At 35.2% G+C, this 7,438-nt stretch overlaps 1 protein-coding gene across 2 annotated transcripts in view; it reads right to left on the bottom strand.

Annotated features, from left to right (window-relative positions):
- LOC106467538 (coronin-2B-like) overlaps nt 1-7,438 on the bottom strand; it is a 38,917-nt gene that overhangs the window by 31,180 nt on the left and 299 nt on the right. The window lies entirely within an intron of this gene.

The raw sequence follows: 7,438 nt of genomic DNA, 5'->3' as shown, positions 1-7,438 counted from the left end.
GAATGTCTCACCAGAAAAATTATCCACAAACACACACACAACAAAAAAACAAATAAAATTGCAATGTAATTGATGAAAACATTTTATGAAATGTTTATCCCTAAGATGCACCCTCAAATTGTTGTGCTCTAAGCACAAATCTTGAAAGCCTGACATGTATTTCTAGAAATGAGCTCCGATAAAGCTGTTCGGAACAAAATGGAAACCGTTATTTCTGTTAAAGTAGTACTAAATACTAATAACTTATGAGTATCCGCTCTGATGTTTGCGCTTTAGTTATGTTGTTTGTCGTTGTTGTTGTTCGAAGTTAAGCACAAAGCTACACAAAAGGCTATCTGTGCTCTTCCCACTACGGGTATCGAAACCTGGTTTCTAGCGTTGTAAGTCCGCAGACATACCGCTGTGCCACTGGGGGGCGCTTTAGTTATGAAAATACATTGTTTATCATTAGGATACTTACAAAATTTAAAACAATGCGGAATTGCTGGAATATTTATATATAACCAAAGTTATTTATTTCAAGCTGCATATTCGAGTTTAATTTCTTGTATTTGATAAATAATTATTATACACATTCCAGGGTACCTACAGGTTGTTATATCTCTAACGTTGCAAAATCCGACCCCTCCAGGTATATGAAATCACGTCACAAACTGCTCCGGAAGACAAGTCCACCCACCTGTAACAAACACGTTAATTTTGTAATATAAAGAACTGAAAACATTGATTTTATGTTGTACATCCTTGGGGAAAATGTAGAATTTATTACCACCCGAAGCGATTGAAAAGGGGAACTCGTATAAAAAGCACACGCCCACATCTTTGAAAAATACCCATGTCATTGGTGCGGTATATTATAAATATCCCCTTAATCAAACAAAAACTAATCATTTCACCTTAAGTTGTCGATTTCATCATCAATCCTTCAACGTTCGTGAGGACTCAACTTCGGTGTTCTGTTTGTTTTTGAAGCAACTTCGGACGCAGGCACTAGCACCAACGGAACGTAGGACATTTTCCAATTAATTTACTGTTACGACATTAGTCAATGTCTACCATACGTCCATATGATTTCACTTTCAAGCTTTTGACTGGTTACATATTGGTTGTCATTCGGGTACCCAACCACTTTACAGAGTAGATGGTAGAACAGATTTAACTGTCAGGTAATGTTGTCACACAAAGGTCTGGTAATTTGCACAACTGACCTGCAGAGGTAGGACATCTTTTGTGGGAATCAAATTGTCAAAGGTTGTCTTGTATTTCTTGAACATCGCGAATCAGGTTGTTTACTGAAGTTTCAGTAGATGATGTATCACGGAGCTTGCAGACAGTTGGTTCAACAACTGAGGCAATGGCATCACTGGTTAAACGAGAGATACCAACACCATTTAGAAGATGTGGATAATTTTACCAAGACTTTCCATGCATACTTTTTTTTTCTTATACCAGAAAACTGGCTCGCGCTGTCCCACCCTCTGACAGCGTGGAATACAAGGATACCGGCACTACATCACGTGGAGATTCAATACGTCTTCCAGCCGTTCCAAGGTGGTGTCTAGTGATGCCTACGAGTCCTTCTGTTGCAGTGTTCAAGACCTTGGTCTTCAGGTATTTAGTTGAACTTGAACTTTTCAACAGTAACCATGAAACCCCAGTATATTTCAGGAGCTATATTACGAGCTGTTGAAACCTCTGTGTACTTCAGGAGCTATATTAAGAGCTGCTGAAACCCCTGTATACTTCAGGAGCTATATTAAGAGCTGCTGAAACCCCTGTATACTTCTGGAGCTATGTTACGAGCTGTTGAAACCTCTATATATATCAGGAACTGCAGTTACAAGCTATTTCATGTCTGCAACGAAGACTGTATCCCACCACTTATAATTAGAGTGAATGGTCGTACACAGCAAACCAAGGGAGCATCTCACAAATTGGTGGCAGCACTAATTGCAGCTATAAGAAGAGCATTCCACTCTGCCCCACGTTCCCTTAAATTATACTATAAACCAGTACAATACATAGTATCATTCAAACGTAAAAAAAAAAAAAAACATTCACGCTGGATCCACCTCAGTATGCCCTTCCTGAGCACGAGTTCTATATATTGCATTAAAAACTTTGGCGGAAATAATTTTTCCAGTTTATCTGTCATTTTGAAATCACATTTGTGTAACACTATTTTGCCCAGACTCTAGACTCGGGCTATTCTACAAAACTTACAAAACCTTTGTTCATACCTGAAGTTGCAAAAACTAAACTTTATAATCTTACATTTACACGTGCTTCTGTGTTTACCAGAATCTCGAGTCTAATACTCATGACGACAACCATGATGGGAACAACAGAATTTAAGTTGTAACAACCGTTTCAAAAAATAATTTAGCATAAGTAAAAGTAAAAATTCTCAATTTTAAACAATATGTAACTGCCGTCGTGTTACGTGAATTGCGTAACTGAGTTGTTTTTTTTAATTATAGTTCGTTTTTTTTACACGACTTTTATACTGATGAATGTATATATATATATAGTCAATCTTTGGTACGATACTATTTTCGTTTGATTTATACATATACGTAGAATATAATCGTATATAAATTCCATACTTATACAACCATGTAGAACGAGTTAAAACGCCGTGGTTCACTTAGCCAGTGAAAAAAACAAACCGTTTATCACATTCAAATATGCGTGTGAAATTCGATGACACGTACAAAATAGTTTACCGACCGCGGTGTAAAAATTGAATATTTGCATTATCCATCTTAACCTATAAAATACAGTTTTCAACCTTTCTAGGGGGCTCGGGACTTATTCATAGCAAGTCGTAACCCAGCAATTAGCTTGAGTGCAGAGAACATCTGACTTGCTAAATTAGTAAATAAACGATTATATAGCCTAAACGTCTGCCCACGACTTGTCTTTGTTTTTAACCACAAAACTATACCATTTGGTTAAAGTGATATGCCCACCACGGGTATCGAAACCAGAACTTTAGCTCTATAAGCCTTCAGTCACTGAGAGGCTGTTCGTGACCCTTTCTCACGAGCCGACGACCCATAGGTTGAGAAACGCTGTTATAAACACGCTAAATCAGTTTTCCCAGGCTAGCTTTTATTTTAAAAGTCAGATAACCCACTTGGCGACACCTTTACTATTATTAAGTAATGAAGTTATTAATAAACTGTTAAAATCATGACCTAAGAAATTTACATAAAGACTGAAAAACACTTAGTGGAGCTTATTGTTTTTTAGTGTCCTTTCCTGACTAAACATATTGGTTATTTCGAATTAACGTTTTCGTAGCACTTGTTCTACTAAACTCTCGACTCAGAGTGTTCTCAAACACTTACAAAATCATAGTCATAGCTGAAGTTGCAGGCCCCCCATGAAATATTTAATTAAACAAAAGAAATTAGCTGTGTACCTCACAATTATCATCTTACATGATATCAACCCAATTTTTAAAAGCTTGGGTACAGAAGTTGAAAAGTTCAAGTAAACATGTTTACAAGCTGCATTCACTTGACTCTCAAATTACTAACTTGTTTCTAAACTGTTCAACAGAGGTGGAGTTCACATTCTTTGTGCGAGTCATCTGTTATTAAAACCCTCCGTGTATACGGGCTTGGTCATTTTTATCAACCTTGTAATCACCATGAAACCATATGTATCATAACTCTGAATATGCTATATTTTTATAAAAATATGGCAAGCTTTCAAAAAACATAAGTGTTATATACCAAAAAATCAGAGTTTTTAATAAAGTATTTTTACTGAAGATTTGTCTGAATTTACGAAGCCTTTACTGAATCAATCTGAGTGAAAAATTATTTTCATGCTAAGAATAAAGGTGTTTTTTCATCTTAAAGTTTCATTTTTCAATTTTATGGCCCCTAGAACGTTCTAAATGAACATAAAGTTTTTTTATTATTAAAACTTTACGTTTTATCTGTTATTAGCTCTACCCTAACAGTAAAGGCTCGGTCAATATGACCGACCTTGTAATCACCATGTAAAAAACAACAAAAAACACGAAATAAATATAAATTACCTTCTTTTGTTCCTTTCTAGAATGACTGCATATTGTAAAAGACAATTACAAATAATTATTCTTGTATGTGTGTCTAGCTGTTGTTTGGTCATGAAAGATTGGGAACACGCTGTAATTCTACGTTCCTCCTTGACTATTGTTTAATTAATTCCTTGATGTCCGATGAAGCCCACAATATTATCCAATACCACACAATCCGGTTACCACGAAAAACCTATATTTGCAAACTTACAACTATAGGTTGTTGCATCCGTGAGTGGTACTTTGCTGGCCATGTCCATGAGTGTAAAACGCAGATTTTTTCTGTTTTTTACTCATAAAATCTATCATACGATTTGAACATGTAGTCTTGTTCTCACAAACAGTTTTATAGTTGCCGATAAAATATACAGTACTAAATTTATTTTTACATAAATACACTTTTTAAATAAAACTAACACAGTATCTAGCTACTGGTTCACCCAGTAGTAGGTGGCAGTAGTTATAACAAGTTTACTAGATTTAATGGTGAGAGGTACTTAGGTCTATGTTTGTCATGTATGATACAGTTTTCAGTGTGCTCAGTATGATATTTTAAGCAGTCTGTCTGACAACATGGGGATGTTTATGTAATAGTGTAGAAATGTTGTGTTTGTGGTTCTAAGGACACTGTATACTTAAGTGATTATTGAATTTTGTATTGTCTGTAGTTTAATTATTTGTATTTTAGCTACATTTAACCATGGATGTCTTTCATTGAACGTATATATATTGTGTATTTTTTAAGAATGTTTCCTGTTGTTGCACCCCTGGTGTTGCCAGTCAGACGTCGGACATAATTTGCTCTTTTGCTATATTTTATTTGTAATTTCATTCACGTGTTTAGTCCAATTTAGTTTGGAATCACAGGTTAAACCCAGGAATTTGGCTGATGTGGCTACCCGGAGAAGGGTTCCATTGTGGTATAATTTTGAAGGTTATCTACATGTCTTAATATATTTTGTAAATAATATGACTTGTGTTTTTGGAGCATTTGTTCTCATTCTCCGTGTGTTACAGAAATTTTGTTTGGTTTAGTCATGGCTGTAGAGAAAATTTATTCTTCTTGATGGTCTTTTGGTGATATTTTAGAATTGGAAGGGTCGCGTGTAATGTTGACCTCTTCCTCCCTCCTTGACGATTGTTTTGTTTACATTTTATGTTTTTCCGTGAAAATACTAGTGTAATTACAACACGAGGATCTGTGATTGTGCCAAGATTCCCGGGCACTAACTCTGGCCCCTAAGAAGGCCCTGTCCTTGTAGGTAATTACAGTAATATTTAATACGATGAATACATTTTCTCTTCATTTCCTTCATCTGGATTCGGTCCATGGAGGGTCGGGTTCAGCGTTGCCCTCTTCTTCCCTCTCGGAAATTATTTTGTTTGCACTGTTACTGAATCCTAGGTAATAACCCCTATTATGTTGTTCCATACTCATAGTATGTTGAATTTTTTTCCATTCTTCGCAGTTTCAATTAACATACCCTTTTCGTGCCAATGTCCAATTCGTGGAGTAACGTAAACTAGTTTCACTTATCGCACTATTAATCCGTGTTCACAATACGGTTCCGCTTAGCAGTCATATACACACACACAATCCTGGAAAGCAGTGCTACATCATACATGATGATGATAATAACCCTAAGTCTCTCTCCTCACTCAATGAAAAAGTCCATCTCCACTAAACCCTGGAATTAAGTATCACATGTGTATTTAAAAGGGTTTTTATATGTGATAATTATTTCACATGAAAAAAGTGACTTTTTGCTCTGGAACTGTTTGCCAGTGTATACGACCAAATGAAGATAAACAGTAAAACAGTACTAAATGCTACAGACAGTCTATTCATGGACACGGCTCTGGGGAGGGAAGTAAAATCAGTGTTTCCACGAAGTTTTCTATATTAGTGTTCAAGCCCTGATTTATTGAATAACTTCGTAGCATGTCGCAGTTTATAAACAACAGTCAAGAAGGGAGGAAGAGGTCTAGATTGAACCTGACCTCCCAGGTCGCACACAACGACAACATGAGGGTTCGACTTTCTGGTTTATATCACTGTAAAGTAAGAAGATTGGATAATGTAATTTTCGATTATATCTTGGGAATATTTATACTAAACGCGTAGTTTTTGTTCAACTTAGAGGCTCATACAAGGAGAGAAAACTAAAATAAGCAATTAGGAGCAAGAAATGTCACGTGATACAGAGAAGATTGAGAATTTTATTTTGAAGTTAAGAAATAAAAAACTTAGAGAGTATAAGAATGTGAATAAAACTGTTTTGATGTCGAGTATATTGACGTACACTGATAGCAAAGAATTCTAAGTTTTTAATAAGGCTCTGTAAAATATGACATACCACTTTGACCTACCCGTATCCTTATAACCAGTAGTCATGGGCTGAAAACAGGCATGAGTAAACAAAGGTTTTTCCAAGAAATGTATGTGACTGAATAACGTAGCTTGTTAGCCGCTACATCTACTTTCACTCATTGCTCTTTTCAGTACAGTACAATATTGATTGTATTTATATGTACTTGTTACCGTAAGTAAAATCAAAGTTTCATCGAAAATAGCAGAAAAAAATACCGTCAATGAACATGAAAGGTTAGTTTATAACATGGAAAATTTAAACTTTATAACGAACAAAATTAACAACACGCAGAGAAAAAGATACAAATTGCAGTGTGAAGTTTATAGCTAATTCTGTATGTAGTTAGCCCAGCTCTTATTACACATCTCAATATGCACAAGAGTCTACCTACAATATATATTATCAATTACCTGTGTATAGATATGAATTGGAACACGATGGAGGTGAATCGTTTTGCACCAGTAAAACCGTAAGTACGTTTAGTTAGGCCTATAACTGTTCTGTTATTCAAAACTGACGTTCTAATATATTTAACATTTAAGCGCTAATAAAAGAGTATTTGAAATAAATGTGACACGTGTAATAGTAGTAACTTGCACACACAAAAGCAACAGATATGCATGTTTATGTAAAACCTCTTTATACATTCAGGTTCACCAGGAAACTAGTTTAAATTTATAACTTTCGTTTTGTCATTTTTTTTCAGGGTTTAAGATAGAATTATGAATATTAAATTTTTAACTTCAAAAATCATAATTTTCCAAATCATTTTTAACTATACTTACTCTATCACTTCATTTGGTCTATTTAATAAAAAGTATCATCATATATGATTTTTTTATGGTGTGAACACCTTTTCCAAGCTGGCGAAGCATGATTATAATAATTTTTCGCCAGCCTGGAAAAGGCGTTCACACCAATACAGTTGTTGAAACAAATGACTTTGTAAATATCATTCCGACCACTACTGTGTTTGTTGTGACCCATCCGG

The sequence above is a fragment of the Limulus polyphemus genome, unplaced genomic scaffold (assembly GCF_000517525.1).
Source record: "Limulus polyphemus unplaced genomic scaffold, Limulus_polyphemus-2.1.2 Scaffold2652, whole genome shotgun sequence".
Lineage (NCBI taxonomy): Eukaryota > Metazoa > Arthropoda > Merostomata > Xiphosura > Limulidae > Limulus > Limulus polyphemus.
The sequence above is the reverse complement of the archived record's forward strand: the minus strand, read 5'-3'. Positions and strand labels throughout refer to the sequence as shown.